The sequence below is a fragment of the Andrena cerasifolii genome, chromosome 8, assembly GCF_050908995.1.
Source record: "Andrena cerasifolii isolate SP2316 chromosome 8, iyAndCera1_principal, whole genome shotgun sequence".
NCBI lineage: Eukaryota > Metazoa > Arthropoda > Insecta > Hymenoptera > Andrenidae > Andrena > Andrena cerasifolii.
Window position 1 is genome coordinate 2,431,702 of NC_135125.1, and position 19,648 is coordinate 2,451,349.

The window sequence follows — 19,648 nt, forward strand, 5'->3', positions numbered from 1 at the left end:
CTGCGATTTCGATGATATTGAAATATATTCTAGTCCATATGAAAATAAGGGGGGTTTAACTCATCATTTTTCTAATTTCGAAATTATTTAAAAAGTACAAGTCTTCAAAGTTCACAATTTTTTATGATTCTTACGAAAATCGCCTTCACAAATAGTATTTATCAATATTTATCTCCGAAATTATTAAAGGTATGAACTTCGGTCTTTTTTGTTGTTGTAAACATGAAGGATGGATTTGGATTTTTATATTACGTTTTGCATGTTAAACTTGGATAGACTATTAAATTGTAAGTACGAATGTATTAACTTTCATTGGCTCCAAACTTGATAACACACATTTACAACAGACGAGTGTAACAAAATTTGCTACGTCCGAGCCTTCCTGTAAAAAACGGCCGTTCTTGTCACAGTCGTTTACCCCAAAGAGATGTAAATAGTTTTGTAAAAGTCTCTACTACACGGAAAGACGTTCGTCGCTTGGGAGGAATATGTCTCCGCCATAAACTACTTGTATTTCGGGACAATTGATTAGCAATCGGAGGCAGTAGGTTCGTTTCAGTACCGAGCAGCGACAGATAAAGACTCTGATCCTAAAAGAGACTTAGTCCTTATCTCGTAATCGTTCTGTCACTTCCCCTGGCTCAATACCCGAAATATGTTTAATTTAACAAGTTTAAGATTTTTCGACCATTCTACTGTGCAAAACTGGCTTATGTCTTGCGGGGGACACAGGAACAACACGAATAGCCCGGTTACTACGCGTGATTCCACCTGCGTCGTTATCCCTTTAAATTCGAGACGGATCCCTTATCTCTTGAGTATACAGGTACACACTTGCGATGGGGACTTGTTCCTTCGATGTAATGTTTACGAATGCGAAGCGACTTAAGGGGTTATACCTAGTCAGGCGACAAAAAAGAGGCGAATATTTGTGAATTTTTTTTGAAGAAGCAGAAGCATATATTTTTACAAAACTCTTTGCGTTTCAAAGAGCAACATTTAAAGAACATTTGGTAATTTTTTCGTAGAAAAATATTTACGTTTATAATAAAATAACAAACGACATCCAAGAAGAATTTTTAAAAATTTGGTTTTGCGGTGAGCACTGCCATTTGGAACCAGATTATCTAAAATCAAAAAACAAAAAGGATTTCGTTAGTATATTAATGTATCCTCTGATTAACGGAGGGAATTTCCGAAAGATTAATTTAAAATAAAATGGCGGCTATTTAAAGTCGAAGTCCTGATTTTTACACGAAAAAATCACGCGAAAAAATCAGGATTTCAACTTTAAATAGCCGCCATTTTATTTTAAATTAATCTTTCTGAAATTCCCTCCGTTAATCAGAGGACACATTAATATACTAACGAAATCTTTTTTGTTTTTTGATTTTAGATAATCTGGTTCCAAATGGCAGTGCTCACCGCAAAACCAAATTTTGAAAAATGCTTCTTGGATGTCGCTTGTTATTTTATTATAAACGTAAATATTTTTCTACGAAAAAATTACCAAATGTTCTATAAATGTTGCTCTTTGAAACGCAAAAAGTTTTGTAAAAATATATGCTTCCGCTTCTTCTAAAAAAATTCACAAATATTCGCTTCTTTGCGGCCGCCTGACTAGGTATAACCCCTTAACCCTTAACTGGTATCCTGGGGTCGCTCATGACCCCAAGCACCCAAAGTTCGATGTACAATTTTCGGTTGTCTAAGCTGGTAAACTGAATTTCTAATTAATTTTATATTAATAGTTTAACTTTCTACGCTTCTATTATTTTCTGCATTACCTAAGATGAAAATATTCATAGTGGTTGCTTCAGTGTCGACTTTACAAATTTCTGTGCCCTTTTTTATTTGGGGTCTGCCACGACCCCAGTATACCAGTCACGTTTGCCAAAAACAGTATACCAGTTAAGGGTTAAGTACAGAAACACATGAAGAGATACACGAGGCAATTTGGACTCCTCTGCATGCGTTATTCGTCCGTGCTCAGCCGTACTTAACGTATACGCATTCAGGTCCTGTTCGAGAATATCTACATTTCTACATCACGTCTTTCGTGTTACCCGAGACGTCGTGAAGAACGATTATTTTAGAAGGCATTAAAGTTTTCGGTGATAGAAGCCGCAGTTTGCTCTCAATAATTATTTCTGGATAAGTATGCACAGATTTGTCCCGTTAAGGAGGTTCGATACCTCACTTGCGGTGCAGGCGGCGAGAGAGGTAAGCCTATGCTTATACATTGGAGCTCTGCAGTGATACCAATCTTAGATAAAAAAAATTATGTAGACAAAAATGTTATTTACATGTCTATTCCTAATAAAATTATTACTACACTGTTTGCTTTGGAATTCAATTAAACAAAAAGTATGTTTAATGCAGCTGGAAACACAATATTTTCATTAAAAGTAGCGTAAAGTATCCGAGTGAAATGCGGCAACGTCGCTTTGCGTCCAACTTTTTTTCTCTTTCCATCTCACACTTGTGGCGCCCTTTGGCGCGTTCGTACTGGTTCGCAAAAAATTACTAAATACATGTTTACAGCTTGGTAGTGTTTTTACCAATTTTTACTGTATCCTTTGTACAAGTATACACTGTATAGATGACTACCCGGCGTACAGCGTTGCCACGTTTCAAACAGTTCCTTCAGGCAGTTCCAAAAATACGAGCACATTGCTGTCTATTTATTCAATTATCTAATAAACCGTACGGTAAATGTCCAATTTTTTTTAGAATTTCATAGGAATATTTAAGCTTTTCATTGCAACCTTTTTTAGGACTTTCTCACTATTTTTAAGGACTCTGTGTAACATTTTATAGAAATTTTATCGCTTCTCCCATAACAGCCTGTGTATAAGAGCGCAACTTTGATTTCAATTTTTTCAAAAACCGTGCGGTCAATCGACTTGAAATTTTGAGACAATGCGGACTACACTTTGAGCAATAGATTAAAACACTTTTCAAAGATTTCTCGTTTTTTTTTCTCCGGTATCGAACCTCCTTAAGTAGACGTCCCCCACCTAAGGAGACGACGCTCGGGGAAATCCGTCCTCTTATCAAAACGGTATAATAATCGGCTCGCCTTTTGTCTTTGCCGTCTTCTTTCAGTCGGGGAAACCAAGAAGTAGCGGGGATAGAAATGTACTCAAAAGGAAACAGCGGACTCATACTTTTAACGGGACAACACTGTAATTGCCATGTATTATAACAACTTTCATATTAATTAACTGAACGAAATTTTTCAAAAGCCGGGAACTTAATGCGCAAAAAAAGGAATAGATTAAAAGACAATAATGTGAAAAAAGTATTATGCCGTAACAATATTCTCTATTATGCCTACTGTCGATCAACTGGAGATCAATAGAGTCGATATCCGCCAGTTAATACTTGATATAAAACAGTTACGATATAGACGCCTTTATAGTAGACTATTCTTGTTCCCGAAAGTGAATCAGGTGATTGTGTTTGTCAACTGCTAATGTGTGCTGTAAGAAATACGTTGGTTTAATAAATTTAGTTTCATCTTCCAAATGGCTTTGTGCTTGATCCTTAAGGGGGTATTCTAGCCTAGACACTCGTTTTTGAAGGTGATATTTGGAAATTAATTCTAGAAAACCTATCGCACCTACAGGGCAGGGGTTTCGCACACATATTTAGTAGTGTTTGAACTATCAACACAATTTTTTGGAATGTATGATATTGAAATTTGTACAAGTTACACGCCTAAGCGTAGGTCATGTCATCAAAAACCGGCCCCATTGGGCGCACGAATTGCGGCCGCCCTAGTCATCTGAAACGAAAGTACCAAAGATTTTTGTAATCTATATGAGTGTAGTTATCGCCCGAACTAGATGTAACCAAATCCGGACATTGTTACCGAAATCGCAGCTGTTTAAAAATTTATATTTGATTTTTTCGACTTTTCTTGAGCTAAAACAAGGTGTGGGGGAGGTTGTATTAAAACTATTAATATAATTCTAGTTCGGGCTATAGGTACACATTCACTTTGAATGTGTGTCAAATTTTAGCTCAATCGGTCTGGTAGTTTTTGAGAAAAATGTGCGCCCGATCTAGAAAAATTGTTTCGAGAAAAACGCGTTTAAAGTTTTTCATGCAGTTACGACCTACACGACTGAAGTTACGGTAGATAACACATTAAAAAAAATCATGTTGGGCACCTCTCTCTTCTCTGCTGGCAGTCATAGCAAGTGTTCCTGATTTCTCGATATTTTTTGTTTCTCGAGAAATCAGAAATGAGATCATATTTCTTGAGAATTCTCGAGAAATTGAAAAAGATATTGCAAAACTTGTATTTTTGGAATAATGTTGATAATTTTTATGAAACAAATTTTTATTAAATATAATTGGTAAATTTATTTATTTATTTAATACAAAATTTGTACAAAGCGAAACATTACTTTTTGGTTTTAAAATTTATTTTTAAATAGCACAATGCGTCTAATGTAGCATCAGCGAATCTATTTTCTTTTTGTAGCAAAATCTGTTACTGTTATATTTTGACGTTTTAGAAATATCTATATTGGCTGTTAAATGAAAAAATGTGTCTTTTGACCCTTCTGGAAGAAATTCTGGATAATGCAAAAATTTTATACGGGGTACAATAGTCTTATCTCCTCTTTTCAATATTTCTTCTTTAATAGCCACAAGAAATTCATTAGGTACTTAATATAGTATACAATTTTTCTAAATTTTTAAATAAGAATTTAAGAGCACCTTCAGCAGTCAATAATGTCGAATTTTCTCTACTGAGATTTTCTATTGGAATTCATATAGGTTCTAATGTTATTAATAAGATGTATTATAAATTGTAGATGTGTTTATACGTTCGCGATTAACTAGTACTACATTCATTTACGAAAATAAATGTGATTTATAATATTTTTCCTAGACTTAAGTTTCTTGAGAAATTATAGTATTTCTCGAGAAGTAAGAAATAAGCAATTATAAAATTTCTCGAGAAATTCTCGAGAAAGCATTCTCGAGAAGGAACACTAGTCATAGCCTCTTTAGATACAAGGGTCGAGTGAACGACTGCCGGCCCCGCTGCGGTCTTAAGCCCCTATAACACTGGGAGCTTTTCGAATTTCACCTTAATATTTTAGAGACATATTTCCGATACCCTAAACTATTAGAAAATCAAACAAAAAAAATCGAATTTTTGGTTAGGATACCCCCTTGAACGGTCCACAGACGATATGATTTATCATACATCAAGTTCTACAAAAAGTTAGTTGCAGAGACAGTTACAAAGAGTGATCGTATCCACTTCTGTCCATAAACGAGCGTAAAATCGTGCAGCACATCGTTTTGCAGTAGAGGAAAAGGTGGTATTATGGCCCCCTGCTGGTAATTCGGCCCCCTCGTGATTTTCATATTATAAACAAAAATATCTAGCGACTAATAGCGTTGTCCACTGAACCTACTATCTATATACACAGAAAAAAAACATATAACACTAGGTGGAGTACAGTCGTTACTAATAATAAGCATAAATAACATAACCTGCAAAACGAAAGTTTTTCGTCGTTCCCAACAAGGAGTATTTCTTGTAGGTTAAGAAAGTTAAAGTGTTGTGTGTCAGGATATATTTGATAAAAGGTACTTAGAATCGATATTTATAAGTGAGGTTACTTAATTTTTTATATTTTCTAATATAAACTTAAAGTTTCCAAAATGATGCGTGTTGATATATTGCCCCTCCCCCCCCCCCATAATGGAGGGTAATATGGCCCGCAGGTAATGAGCCCTAAAATTCAACCTCTGATATTTCAGACATCGAAATTCCTCATGAAGCTTCAAATAACACCGATGCAATATGCATGTTTCGTGTCGGACGTTGTGCCATGGACCAACGCACAGTGCGGTCGAATGATAGAATTTTGGACAAAAATCTAAACTCAATCACCCCCTCCAATAGGTGTAAAACAAATGCCAAGAAATAATTAAGCGTGCACAAAAATAGTTGATTTTCCTTTTTGACCCATAAATTCTGTAAGATGAATTATTATTACCAGTAATAATGAACAAATAAATAAATAAAATAAAATAAATTATATAACAATTCAATAAGACCTTATACTGTTATACACATGAATATTTCGATTTTGTATTTTTGTCCATCTGTGCCGCACTGTGCAACGTGGCGAAATATGGATTAAATGCATCATATGCGAGTGATGGACACATAGCGAGTGCACATCGTGCGGAAAAGTGAAATATGTGCGCCTTTTGTGTGTAAATATTAAAATATTCTACATTCATTTATTTTTTATCTCTGATGTTGCGAAAGAATGATGTTTTATGATTTTTGTTAGGGGGCCATATTACCCTCACTTTTGTAACAGCGCTGAAAATTACATTTTTTCATAATATGTATATGTCAAATTCAATTAAATTGTTGCTCTTTTGCGTCCATCTTTTATCACACGTAACCTTATTAGTTCACCTATATTTTAAGCAAAAATTTAAAGCAATTTGAATTATGAATCAGATTTTAGGAAGATATATAAAACTGGGGTGCCATATTACCACCCCTTTATTCCTCTACGTTTTCGCGATAGCACCGATTATTTCAAAAAGGACAGCAGTGATAATTCTACAGGCAGAAAACGAAAAAATAAAAAAAAATTAAAACAATGGTGCAAAAATTGGTTACTATAACGACATACATATTCTCACACGAATTTATTACATGAACGACATAACACTGAACCGAAAAATTAAAGAATTACTTAACCCTTTCACTGCGTTTTTCGACTATAGTCGAACGCTGCTACAGTCTTGTTCGATACAGATTTCGACTATAGTCTACGCATTAAAAAAATGTGTACTCTGATAAACACGTGCAATGCAAAAGAAGTTGAAAATTAAGAACGTTTTTATTGATGTAAAATTGACATTTTTAAAAAAGCATCCGAAAATTTAAATACGCAGAGAAAGGGTTAAGGGGACTCTCTCCGGTCAAAACACTAAAAAAATAGGTGATATGTATGATTTTTTTACAAGAAGAGGTTATAACAAATCCAAAAAAATATTTTTGGCATTTATTGATACACTCGTTAGGGGATAAAAACAAATTTTTGTTTCATGTTTTCGGTCTTGATACAATTTCTAGGTGGCGCGCAGTGCAGCGCTGCCAAAAAGAGATGCTTGAACGTTAACCACGAAATTTACTCACAGGATCGTCCAAGATCCAAAATCCAAAACATTTCTTAAAATTTATATCAATGGCTATCGCAGTATCCGTTGTTGGGGCAAAAAATACCAAAACTACGATGATTGGTGCACATTTGAAGGAAGTAGTGCAAAGAGGCGGTTTAATTTTGCGGATAAATGTGCAGATAAATGAAACCCGTGTTTGAAAAAATTATGTTATAGAATGCTGCGATAGCGAGTCCAATTATGAATCAAGTACGTCAAGGGTTTTTTGAATCGGTTCATTAGATCTTCTGAAATCGTGGTTACCGTTTCCAAATATCGTGTTTCGAGAAAAACGTGTTCAAAGAGTACTTGGCTCACACCAGCGCTCGGAGTTGGACAATATCCCACATATATTTGTCAAAAGAGTGATACAAGCCAATTAGATTACAGAATACGTGCAGCACAAAAAATAGGAGAATACAAATGATCGTTTTAGGGTCATTCCGGGAGAGACGCACCTAGCGGAGAGATGCACTACTTCCTTTTCCGGCCGCACTGCATAAGTGGCAGCACTGTTTCAACGCTTAAGACGCGTGTTCTTATCTACAAACATAACCTTACTAAACGAATCACATTGATCGTGCGGTTTAAGTTCATTAAAATTGAAAAAACTTTTCATTCTGTTGGATTTCAGGCGTAAAATTTGTGTGAACGGTGAGTAAATTGGATTCGTTGCCCGGAATGCGCAAAATGGCTCCGCGAAGCATGTACTATGTATCCTCCCCTCTGTAATATGTGTAGAAGGTAAAAAAAAGAATGAAAGTAGGGAGAAGAGGGTACCAATAAGTAAATGCATCGCCCCCGAATCTGAAGTGCATCTCTCCCTCAGGTCTGGGGTTGGATGCACTTTTCCAAGTTTTTTAGAAAGCGTATTTTAATATGAAAATAAAGTTTTTATATATTTAATATGTTATTTTGTAAAAGAGATTGAAATAAACAATCAAACTACATTTACCTAAATTTTCAGCTGTATTTATTTAAGTCTCTATAAGCAATCGAAAAAAAGTGGTGCGTCTCCCCCTAAATGACCCTACACTAAACAACATAACTATGAACTATCGTAGAATGTGTTGCAACCTCAGCAATAATTTTAACGGGTATATCTCTGGTGGGCGGGCAAACGCGTATAAGTCAATTTTTTATCCAAACCGGATAAGTACGCTAACATTTTCTACGTTGTTGTCCTTTGCTTATGGTTCCAGTAGTGCCAGCCAAAGAGGATAAGATAGAGTGGAAGCAGAAATATGCGATGCAAGCGACACCTGTCTGTTCAGGCTCAATACTATTCAGTTTGCGGGTAGCAGAGTGGGAGGTGAAGAAGCCAAGCCACACATGACACCTGTTTGTAGCCATTGGTAGCCATTTATAGGCTAAGTAAGTATCTCCGGCGCGGAGCGCTCGCGCCGCCTCTCGGATTTTTTTTCAATTTTGGGAGTATACGAGCGGCAACTGTTTAAGATTCAAACGTGAATCGAACCCGAGCCATCCCGCGTGCTGATCGGCAGCGTTAACCACTACGGCTACGCCAACTCCCCGTGGTTCCTTCATCGACACCCCTTCTTATGACAGGGGGCTTCCTGATCCCACACTTACGTCACACAACGCACAGCAGCAATCCATGTTTTTGTTCTTTCTTCTTCCCAAGACCGAGAAGGAAATCTATAAAATTGGATCTCTGGATTTTTATACTCCATATTTGTACAACCAACCACGCAACATATACGACGTGCACGATTAGTAGTTTTCACAAATAACGCTATGCGTTCTGCAGAATTAATGTTTGAATGTTGCGCAGGTTATGCGTGTTGCCTGGCCGTCCAGTGAATTTGGTACAGAGTTTAACTAATTTCCTTTAACTAATTTCAAACATTTAAAACTTCCGCTAATTTCACCCTCATTTCTTTCCCTAGTATATTCAACCACATTCGATTAATCCTTAGACCATATATACCTATAGACGCGGCCTGCTCTATATGAAGCTACGAGTCATAGTGAAGCAAAGATAACGGGCAAAAGTGACGTCACTTGTGGGCAAAAGATAATTCAAAATGGTGGATAGTACCTCATACGATATATACAAGTGAGGTTATATCTTTTTCTGTGAATAATTTTTGAATAATTATTAATAAAGGTGCAAACATGTTGTATAAAGAATTGCAAAGACAATGATTAAATCGCATTTTCGGAAATATTTATACATCGCTGTAACTTCCATCATTACTTTGCCCACATGTGACGTCACGTAGATGATTTAATCTTTGCGTCAAGGCAGTTATCTGAAGCCGTGTCTATAAGTATATATGGTCTAAGGATTAATCATCCCACTTTTCAAAAAACTGACCGCGAGGCAGCGCTGTCCGCGGTACTTACATAGTCTATGGCTGTTTGTAGGGGGCTTGGGATATTCGTTGATTTAAAAGTGAGGAAATTGTAAAAAATGAATCGTTGTCACGTTAAAGGATGTCATAGATCACAAGCCAAAGACAAAAATCAACACTTTTTCTCAGAACCTGCAAACTTAATGAGGTACGTATAATGATTTCAAACAATAACCTAACTTTCAATCTTATTAAATAATGAAGTTTATGGAATTAGTATCAATAAAGAAATCTCTTTTTACCTTCAATTACTTACTTACACTTCTAGTTTATGTATAATTTTAAAAATTAATTTAACTTTATTTATTATGTATTATTTATATATGTATATGTAATGTGATGTATGTAATGTGTTTGTAATGTTCGTAATGTAATTCACCATTAATAAATTTTAACATTATATCAAATTTACAGTTCTTTTCATTATTTCTGCTATAATTAATATTTTAATTCATTCATTTCTAACTTTAAAATTTTTAAATATTGCCTCTTTTATCGAATTTTCGAGGGCCTGAAACACCAGAGGGCGCTGAATCTCGTATATCACTTTTTAACACGGGCTCTTATGGGATGCTTCCACTCTGTCTTATCCTCTTTGGTGCCAGCCAATACCACTTCTTTCCCGATTTTTTCAATATACAGTATTTTTTCAACAATACAGTAGAATAGCGAGAAAACCGGTAGAAGTTGAGTTATGTTGATGAATAAGATGAAGAAAATAATTTGACACTTCAAGCTAAACAGTTTCTTTTCTGTGAATCGAAGGTAAAAATACAATTTTATTTTGCTCAATTGCAATTTAATTAAAATTTTGTAATATTTTTTGTAATTTTTTTTCGAGCAGGAAGTCGATTTAGGAAGTATATATTGAAAGTCCGTGACATATGTTATCAACTTTTACATAAAAAATTTGACACCTGATCTTACATGGCACTTTAAATATTCTAATCGCGAATTCGGTATCTCGCACTGACTCTGCACTGGTGCCAGAAAATGACTTGGATTGGTTATTTCTGATAGAAACGAAGACAGCTCTATAAGAATCAACCAATCCACATCAATTTTTGGCACCAGTGCAGAGTCAGTGCGAGTTAACGAATTCGCTTTAAGTGTCTTCTTGGAAAACTAAGAATTCTGACTTATACTCGTTTGCCCGCCCACCAGAAAATATGTAACTGGGCGCACTTAACTAAAATTAGAAGACTACAAAGTTGAAGTGGGATAACTATACATAAGTGTGTGTATAGGTATCACGAGTGAGTGGCGGACCGCTTAGGTGGATTCGAAAAGAGGGAACGAAGAGAAAGAAATCCTGGAATATATATCGTTGCCACTTATCCAATTCGATTTCGTTGCTCCCCCAGCCGTGGCCGGCATACGGAACATAGGCATCCGGAGGGGGAGGGGTGGGGGTGGGGGTGGAAAAGGGGCAGTTGCCCTTTTCTGTATTTTGAGAAAAAATCGCCTATTTTTAAAAACTGATCTTTATTATGTGTATACTAAAAAAGTGAATATTTCCAAATTTCGAATTTAAATTTTTAATTAAATTGACACTACAAAATTACTTAAAAAAGCAAGCGGGCTCTTCACTTTTTCATTATTTTATTTTTCTTCACCCTCACCCCAAAGGTGCCCCCTTCTGGAAAAAAGTCTACGGATGCACTTGACACGGAACGACGAAGCGTTTTTCATAGGGCACGCGTGAGCCGAGTACACGAGATGTGTACAATAGTCAGACTGTCAACTTTCATCTATTTAGCTAGATAAGTATCATTTTACGCATCATTTCATAAATACGCATGTGAGTTCAACTCTGAACGCACCTTTAGATACAACACCATGATCGAAAGAAGTGAAGAGTGAAAGGGGCCCGACTGTTCCTTCTCGAGAAATTTTATAAATGCTTATTTCTTATTTCTCAAGAAATACTAGTTTTCTCGAGCAACTTAAGTCTACGAAAATTATTATAAATCTCATTTATTTTCGGAATTGAATTTTTCGTTAGTTCAAATTGTATATTGCTAGTCAATCGCGAACGTATAAACACATCTACAATTTATAATAAATCTTATTAGTAGCATTAGAACCTATATGAATTACAATAGAAAATCTCAGTAGAGAAGATTCGACATTATTGGCTGGAAAAGGTGCTCTTAAATTCTTACTTAACAATTTAGAAAAATGGCATACCTACTGAATTAAGTAATGAATTTCTTGTGGCTATTAAAAAAGAAATATCGAAAAGAAGAGACAAAACTATTGTATCCCTTATAAAATTGTTGCATAGGTAATGGAGAATCTCTTCAAAATGTTTCAAAAGACGCGTTTGTCATTTAATATCCACGACAGATATATATATATATATATATATATATATATATATATATATCCTATATTTAATATATATTTAATATATATATATATATATATTTAATATATATTCTTTTCGATATTTCTTCTTTAATAGCCACAAGAAACTCATTACTTAATTCAGTAGGTATATATAAATATATATATATATATAACTCCAAAACGATTTTTAAGTAGCTAGACTTTTCGGAAAATATAACAGTAACCATGATTTTCCTGAAAATACTGAAAACTTTACGAGTCTTCAAAATGAAGAATTACCATTAAGAAAACAATTATAGATATAGCAATCGCAGAGAGCCTCCAAGAAATTAGTATCAACCAAGAAGACGATAAATTCCGAACTTGTACAAAGGAATTTCATATTTTGAGTCCACTGGAAGGACACCCAATTTACCATAACTTTTGGATATGCTAGGATTAAGTCAACATCCACTCAAAACGAAAGAAAGTTTTCTACAGCTACAGATTTTATCACAACAAAAAAAGAAACAGATGAAAAACCGTTTTAAAATAAAAAAGTAATGTTTCACTTTGCACAAATTTTGTTTTAAATAAATAAATATATCAATTATATTTAATATCTGTTTTTTTTTCATTTATACAAGGTTTGTGCAAATTAGACAGGTATGAACAATTAATTAAAGGTTTCTTGTGTTTTTGATAAATATTATCAACATTATTCCAAAAATATAAATTTTGTAATATTTTTTTCAATTTCTCGAGAAGTATGATCTGATTTCTGATTTCTCGAGAAACAGAAAATACTTATCGAGAATTCAGGAACACTAGGCCGGAAGGCATAGAGATCTTTTCGACACCGCCGGATTCCCCCACTTTGCTCTGCAGGCGTGCGTCGTGGAACGACTCACGAGGTAATTCCATGTAAAGAAGTAAATCTAACAATAATATGTGCTAATTAAAATTTTATTTTAAAAACTTGATTTAATTTTTCGATTGGATTCAGCAAGATACTCGTCAGTATCACACCTCGGAGACAATCTGTATACACTTCGAATTTTGTAGGTAATAACAAAAAGTTGCACGTATTCTGTAAAGTGGGGTACTACGACTTCTTGCCCTGTTAGGTTTTCTTAAAAGGAATAGGTAACACGAGACATAAATACGTGCCCTTTTTGTTGCAGGTAGATTATAAAAATTTGAAAATTCACTGCATTGGTAACCCCATTAAAAGAACCATCATCTCTCATCAGACGATTTATTCAAATACTATTTTTCGTAACATGCCTGGGCTTTGTGTTAGTCTTTGAAACGTCAATTAGACTATCATGAAATTAACACACTTGTACGATAGTTTTATGATTCGTACTATAATTTAAGCACAAACGTGATGATGTATACCTCCTATAATACTCTACTTACTGGAATTTTTCTGTTCCTAATAAAGACTATAATAAACGAGGAGACAAAAATATGCATTTTGCAACCCACCGAATTAATCCCAGCCGTATACCATGATTTTTCGAAGTACCTTAAGGGGAGGTTCCGGTCTAAAAGTCGATTTTTTTTTATTTCATTTTTCGAATGTTCAACCTTTTAGGAATACATGTTTAAAAGGATTTTTTGAAATTCGTAATATTCCCGAAGTTATAGGCATTTGAGTAGCGCCCACGTAAAACTTTAAACGCGTTTTTCTCGAAACAGTGTTCTCAAAACGGTGGGACCTGTATCTCCAAAAGTTATTATCCGATTCAACTGAAACTTTTTTTATTTTGAAGAATATATTTCTGGCTAGGGAGGGTACCAGAAAAAATACAAAAAATTAAAAATTTATATTTTTTAAAGGCATTGGAAGGATGAAAACTATAGGGAAAAAGTGATTTCAAGCTTCAAGTGTTGTTGTTTTCTAAAAAAATGTAATTTTTGTATTTTTTACTGGTTTCTCCCCTAGCCAGAAGTATATTCTTCAAAATAAAAAAAGTTTCAGTCGAATCGGATAGTAACTTTTGGGGATACAGGTCCCACCGATTTGGATCAATTTTTTGACGCCTTAACTTTAACGACTCCCCAGTGACGTCTGCAATGATTAATTATAAAACAAAAAATATATTTCTATAACTTAAGACATCCTTAATACAATGCAAAAAGTCCCATTAAATTATATATAGTAGTTTTCCTTTAATTAATTCCGAAAGATCACCTATTTTTGTGGGCTCTAGACCGGAACCTCCCCTTAATAATCGAGTCAAGCAGAAGTGGCAGGAAAAATGGAATAAAGATATTCCGTCCAAAATCTGTGATATTACGGATGACTTTCATACAAACCACGCCGCAGCCAAATTTAGCAGAAAAGACCAAATAGTACTAAACAGACTAATGATTGGGCACACTAAAATACCACACGAATTCATTTTCAACAAATCAACCCCACCACGCTGTGAAACCTGCCAACAAAACTTAACCATCAAACACATCCTATTAGACTGCAGGAACACAGAAGACGTCAGAAGACAACTATCCAATAATATAGAAAAATATTCGAAACAGAAGAAAACCTGAAGAAAGTACTCGACCTTGTCCGTAGACTAAATATATATTGCGAAATAAAAACTAACCACTGACTGTGGTCGCTAATAATCACAGAGTTGATGCGACCTAAAACAAAAAAAAAAAAAAAAAATATGCAATTACATCGTGAAGAATTATTTCTTCTTTTCTTATTACGTTGGTAACGAAGAAGCTTTGCTTGCAGGGTAAGGAGATCAGAGTGGCGGCGTTAAAGGGATTTGAAATGATGGACGAGAGGAAAATAGCGGACCGTCATGAATTATGCAGATGTTTCAGTTTTCGTGATGTCACTGCCGCATAGAGAATAAAATCAAATATCAAGCTCTCCTGAATGATCAATTAAAAGAAGCAATGAAACGTTTCAGTCGCTTTAAAGTCGCAATTCAATTACCCTTTTCCCGATTGATTGTGCGAGGAGCTGAGGTGGTGTAGCACTCATAGCGTCAATTCTCTAACATTTTATACAAAAACCCGTATGAAACGCACTAACTAAAAATAAAAAAATCCCTTAAATTAAATTCAGAGAAGTCTGCTGAACATTTCCCCTCAATTTCGACGTTTCGTGAGCGTAAAAATATTATTGCAGAGAAATTGTGTTAAAGACAAGAAACAAGCTGCACTTAGAACACAACTTAATGTATCAAGGATACTTTCAGCAATAGAAAAACAAGTATTCCTTCTCATGTAACTCTCAAACGTAGTTTGTCGCATCGCACATTAGACGAAGCGTATACTTTAATGTACGATAATTTTGTTTGCATAACGGTTGCCTTCAATTTAATTAACTTTATCCGGTAGTATTTCGCGATGAAAGACGGTTCGGGCCGCAGTCTGCTGATTCGTAATGCACTGAATCGAATCGTCTTACCGGCTGATCAACGTAGTGGGTCCGACGACACGACGAGGCAGTGTGTATCGCTGCTTCGTGGCAACTCGTCCTTTCTTCTGTTGTAGCACTTTGGACAGTAGCGAGATAACGGGGTGAAGCTAGGAGCGGTGTGTTTAAATGCGCGCACTCGATTGTGAATACAAGACGACCCGTCCAGTAGCCAGACCGACGAGCCAAATATAAGTTGGTTCTCACAAAATATCTTACTGCGTTCAGAGGCACCCACTTATTCCTTTCACAACACGCTGAGCGGCCCAACTTCGCTCTCCCAACACTAGGCTCCCACTGTCCTTGCAGCTCGTTCCGCTATCCTCTACACGCACGCATAATTCATTATACGTTCCGGGCAACACAGTACACCCACGCGTCCTGCGAATGACGAACGAAGGATTCGATTATAATTCCGACGAGCCCGTACGTTTTCACGGAGGCACTTGATCACATCGATCGGTTAGGACAACAAGAAATGGAGCTCAGGAGAGTATGCAATGCTGACAAGTAGCGGGCGGTATTTTAACTCTGGCGTCTCGATTGATTACGAGGCTCGAATGTGAGGGGAAAGAGAAGGGAAAGGTAAGAAAGGAAGACTGAAAATCTACAGGAACTTCTGGGAAATTTTCAGTGTCGCTACACTACGGCAACCCTAGCGTTCCTCTTTAACCCAACTTGCCTGGGAGCTCGAGTGGCTCGCAGCGAGGCATGCACGCGAAAAGCACACTTCAAACTTCCTTTATCTCCCTTTCTTTTTCAGTCTCTCCTTCTCTTCTTTCCTTCGCGAGAAATCTCTCGGTTCGTTCACTTTTTTTTTCTGTTCCGGCGAACAGTAGTCCCAGCGCCAATTAACTTCGCGCTTAGACGCCCACCAGAAAGAGCCGGTGTTTTATCCCACTCTGTGAGCATCTAAATTGTGCTACACCGCAGCTTAGGCACACTCTACCTCCAAGCTCTAGCTCCTTTTCTCTTCCTCCCCACCGTCGGCTCTCTCTTTCTCTCCCCCTGTTGTCTCCTCTAATTTCGCAGCTGTTTACACAGGGATGTTAGCGACACAGAACCGTCGAGCAGTGTTTCTAAAACGTCTTAACCTGTCGTCCCTATCTCGCCGTTCACAACGGGCGTGCGTACTCGGCTCCTCGAGACCGCGACAGCGTATGTGGCAACGTCTCGGTTTCTGTCCGTGTATCCATTGGGTCTGTTCCCTAAGGCCAGTCAAAACATGAATTTTCACACACCCGAGGATCGATAACATTGGCAGCGAAGGCGATCCGATGAGAGACTCAGCCTCGATCGACTTGCAAGAAGAAAGAGAAAATGCAAGAGAGAAAGAGAGAAGCGGAAAGGAAGAAGGAGAAATGGAGTCGCGGGGAACACGGGCAAGGAGGTAGCAGGCGAATGTTTGGAAGGCGGAAGGAAAGATTGAAAGGCAGGCAGAGCACGGAGATAGGGGCAATGAGGAAGCGGAAGGGAGAGATAGGGGTGGAGGAGGAAACTGTAGGGAAAGAAATGTGAAGAAGCAAGAACACACCCACGGAAACAGTTCGAAAGCGGTTGTACGAGCCTCTGTGCAACACTATCGGACGCGTGCTTTCGTATCACGTACGAATGCGGCGGAGCTACTAGCTAGCGCGAGGTAAAAGCGACGAAGCGAGGTTCTCCCCAAAGCTGATCCTGCGTGCTAAACGAGCCGCTACGCTGCCACTCGCTCCCCACCCTCCCCTCCACCACCCCCAGCACTCCCCATTTCCAGCTGTCTACTTTGCGCTGTTTCCACCACCGTCGCTACCCACCACAGCTCCATCCTACATCGTATCCACCAACAACGTCGCTGCCCGCTACGTTAACTGTTTCTCTTCCTTTCCCTTGTTTTTCTCCTTCCCCTCTGTAGCATTTCTATTACGTGCCGTAGACGTCTCCGGGCGCTGCAATGAGCGCTCGAGTCGCGGACCTGTCACATCCACGGAACGAGTGTGATTTCTTCACGAGAAAGCGATAAATTAATTTCCCTTTTCCCTTATTTCTGCACGTTCCGGGCGCGCGATACTAACGCTTCAATGCGCCGAATAATCACACTGTACACTGTTCTCCGCTTGTGCTGTTTCCAGCTAACAAAACGAAATTAAACTGCGGTGCTTATCGCCGTGTGGAATTTCGATTTTTCTTCTTTATTCGAAGAATGTATGCGCAAAGTTAACCCACGATATTTAAGTCGCGTTTACATACGCTATGTGTAACCATTTGTGATTCGAATGTTATAAGGAAATCAGTGTAAGATCGTGTGACCAAATGTTAATGTAAAGGGTACGTATTGGGGGAATTAACATGAAATTAGAGTTTTGTAAATATCGCAATCCTCCGTAAAAAAATTAGTTAATAATTTATTTTATTTATAATTAAATGTAATGAGTATACGTAAATAATGCTCACTGATAACATAGTTCGACAAAATTTGATTTTTTTCGGACTTGTAACATTCAATAGCTGTTTCTTATAGGTTTTCGTGCCCTGAAAACGAATCCGCAAACCGTTTGTCGTCATCACCCTCAATTTTAAGGTATCTTTCAATTTATTTCCGAAACTAAGGGTCTAGGAGAAAATCTGACTGTTCCACGAGATGCAGCAGACATTTTTCCATCGGAAAGCATCAACAGAAGTGGTAAATCACGTTTTGTTTTCAATACAGAAGCGAAATAGTTTGGCAAAACGTGCGGCGCCGACAGTGGTACTCACGCGCGTTAAGCGATTGTGTGACGCTGAGCGGCAGTGGATCGCGCGCCGCCGTTGACTACCACTGTCCGCGCCGCACGTTTTGCCAAACTCTTTCGTTTCTGTATTGAAAACAAAACGTGATTTACCACTTCTGTTAATGCTTTCCGAAGGAAAAATGTCTGCTGCATCTCGTGGAATAGTCAGATTTTCTCCTAGCCCCTTAGTTTCTAAAATATATAGCAAGATATCTGCAAAAATTGGTGCATTTCGGGTGTCCTTTTCCATTTGATCGATCTTTAAACATATTTAAATGTTCGTAATGCAATAATAACATATATATTTGTATTGGGGAGGGTTCATAGAATAGTTTGACGCAAGGAGCAACCGAATAAGTATTACCGTTTCGACACAAAAGATGTTCAAAGTTGAAAATTTGCAGTTTTTTTTCAAAATTGAATTTCTCAAAAACTGAGGGTGATGGAGACAAACGGTTTGCGGATTCGTTTTCAGGGCACGAAAACCTATAGGAAACGGCTATTGAATGTTACAAGTCCAGATGGCTGTCGAACTGTGCAATTGCAAGTATGCATTGAATAAAATAAAGTACAGAAGAAAGCTGAACTAAAAGCTGCTATATCGACAAACGGTCTACTTATCGGTACTATGAAATGTATTTGAGAATGATTGATGCCTTTAAAGTGTTGTTCTACAACTGTGGCCATTTACACATTGTTTTATCACCATCAAAAAATGGTTTTATAACAATACAATTAATCATTATAATAAATTTTATATAAATCCATTTTAAATGCGATTTTGGTGCAATTAAGGAAATTAAAGCTGGGTGATAGATACCTAATCATTACAGATTTTATTGCAAGAAAAATGTTATCTTAATGATATACAAAATACATATGAATTATCTCCGAAATTATCGGTGATATAATTCTGTACAATTTCGTGATTATAGTACCTACATATCTGTCTGTATTTTTTTTTTCTACTGCACTTTCCGGCATATTATATTTCTAATCTATTTTACAGAAATTTAATTTTTACAATATTTTGCAATTTTTAGGAATCTCAAATTTGTGATGAAACTTTTTCCGTTTCTGGCATTCCCGCGTTATTTTATAAGTTATTCTACTGCTATTATTGTTACGGAGGCTTGAACTAGTATATTTATTCAACATCTTTGTTTGTGAAGCTGATCTAAGCTACGTGTTTGCTTACATTTCTCTGTTTTGAATGTTATGTTACTCGAATGTCCACTTCAGTTTGTCCCTTTCCAAATTTTCAACTAATTTATTAAACGTTGGTATTAAATGTTGCTGCTAATTTTAGTTGTTTCCTAAATATTTTGTACGTACCACGAGGATGTTCAATACAAGAAATATAGCTTTGTAGGTATTAGTAAAACTTTAAGGTGAATGTCCCAATTTCTGTTCATTTAAGAGGTTACTCGTCAGAAAGAAGGTGTAAAAAATTTGTTTGCGATCGAAATTTTCAGAGTAATTGATTAATTCTTTAATAATAAATCAACCAATTCAAACACTAT

The 19,648-nt window shown here is 36.6% G+C and overlaps 1 protein-coding gene and 1 long non-coding RNA gene across 5 annotated transcripts in view; one reads left to right on the plus strand and one right to left on the minus strand.

Moving 5' to 3' along the window:
- The window catches only part of LOC143372289 (uncharacterized), a 228,167-nt gene that overhangs the window by 173,172 nt on the left and 35,347 nt on the right, over positions 1–19,648 (plus strand). The gene's annotated exons all lie outside the window — the stretch shown is intronic.
- LOC143372261 (neuronal calcium sensor 2) overlaps positions 1–19,648 on the minus strand; it is a 449,084-nt gene that overhangs the window by 133,192 nt on the left and 296,244 nt on the right. The window contains exons 1-2 of one of the 4 annotated variants that reach the window (XM_076818315.1): positions 16,910–16,999; positions 15,367–15,756 (exon numbers count right to left, since the gene is read on the minus strand). The exons of the other annotated variants lie outside the window; for them this stretch is intronic. The gene's annotated coding sequence lies outside the window, so the exon portion shown is untranslated. Of the gene's footprint in view, positions 1–15,366; positions 15,757–16,909; positions 17,000–19,648 lie in introns of those variants that run through there. 4 annotated transcript variants of the gene reach the window in all.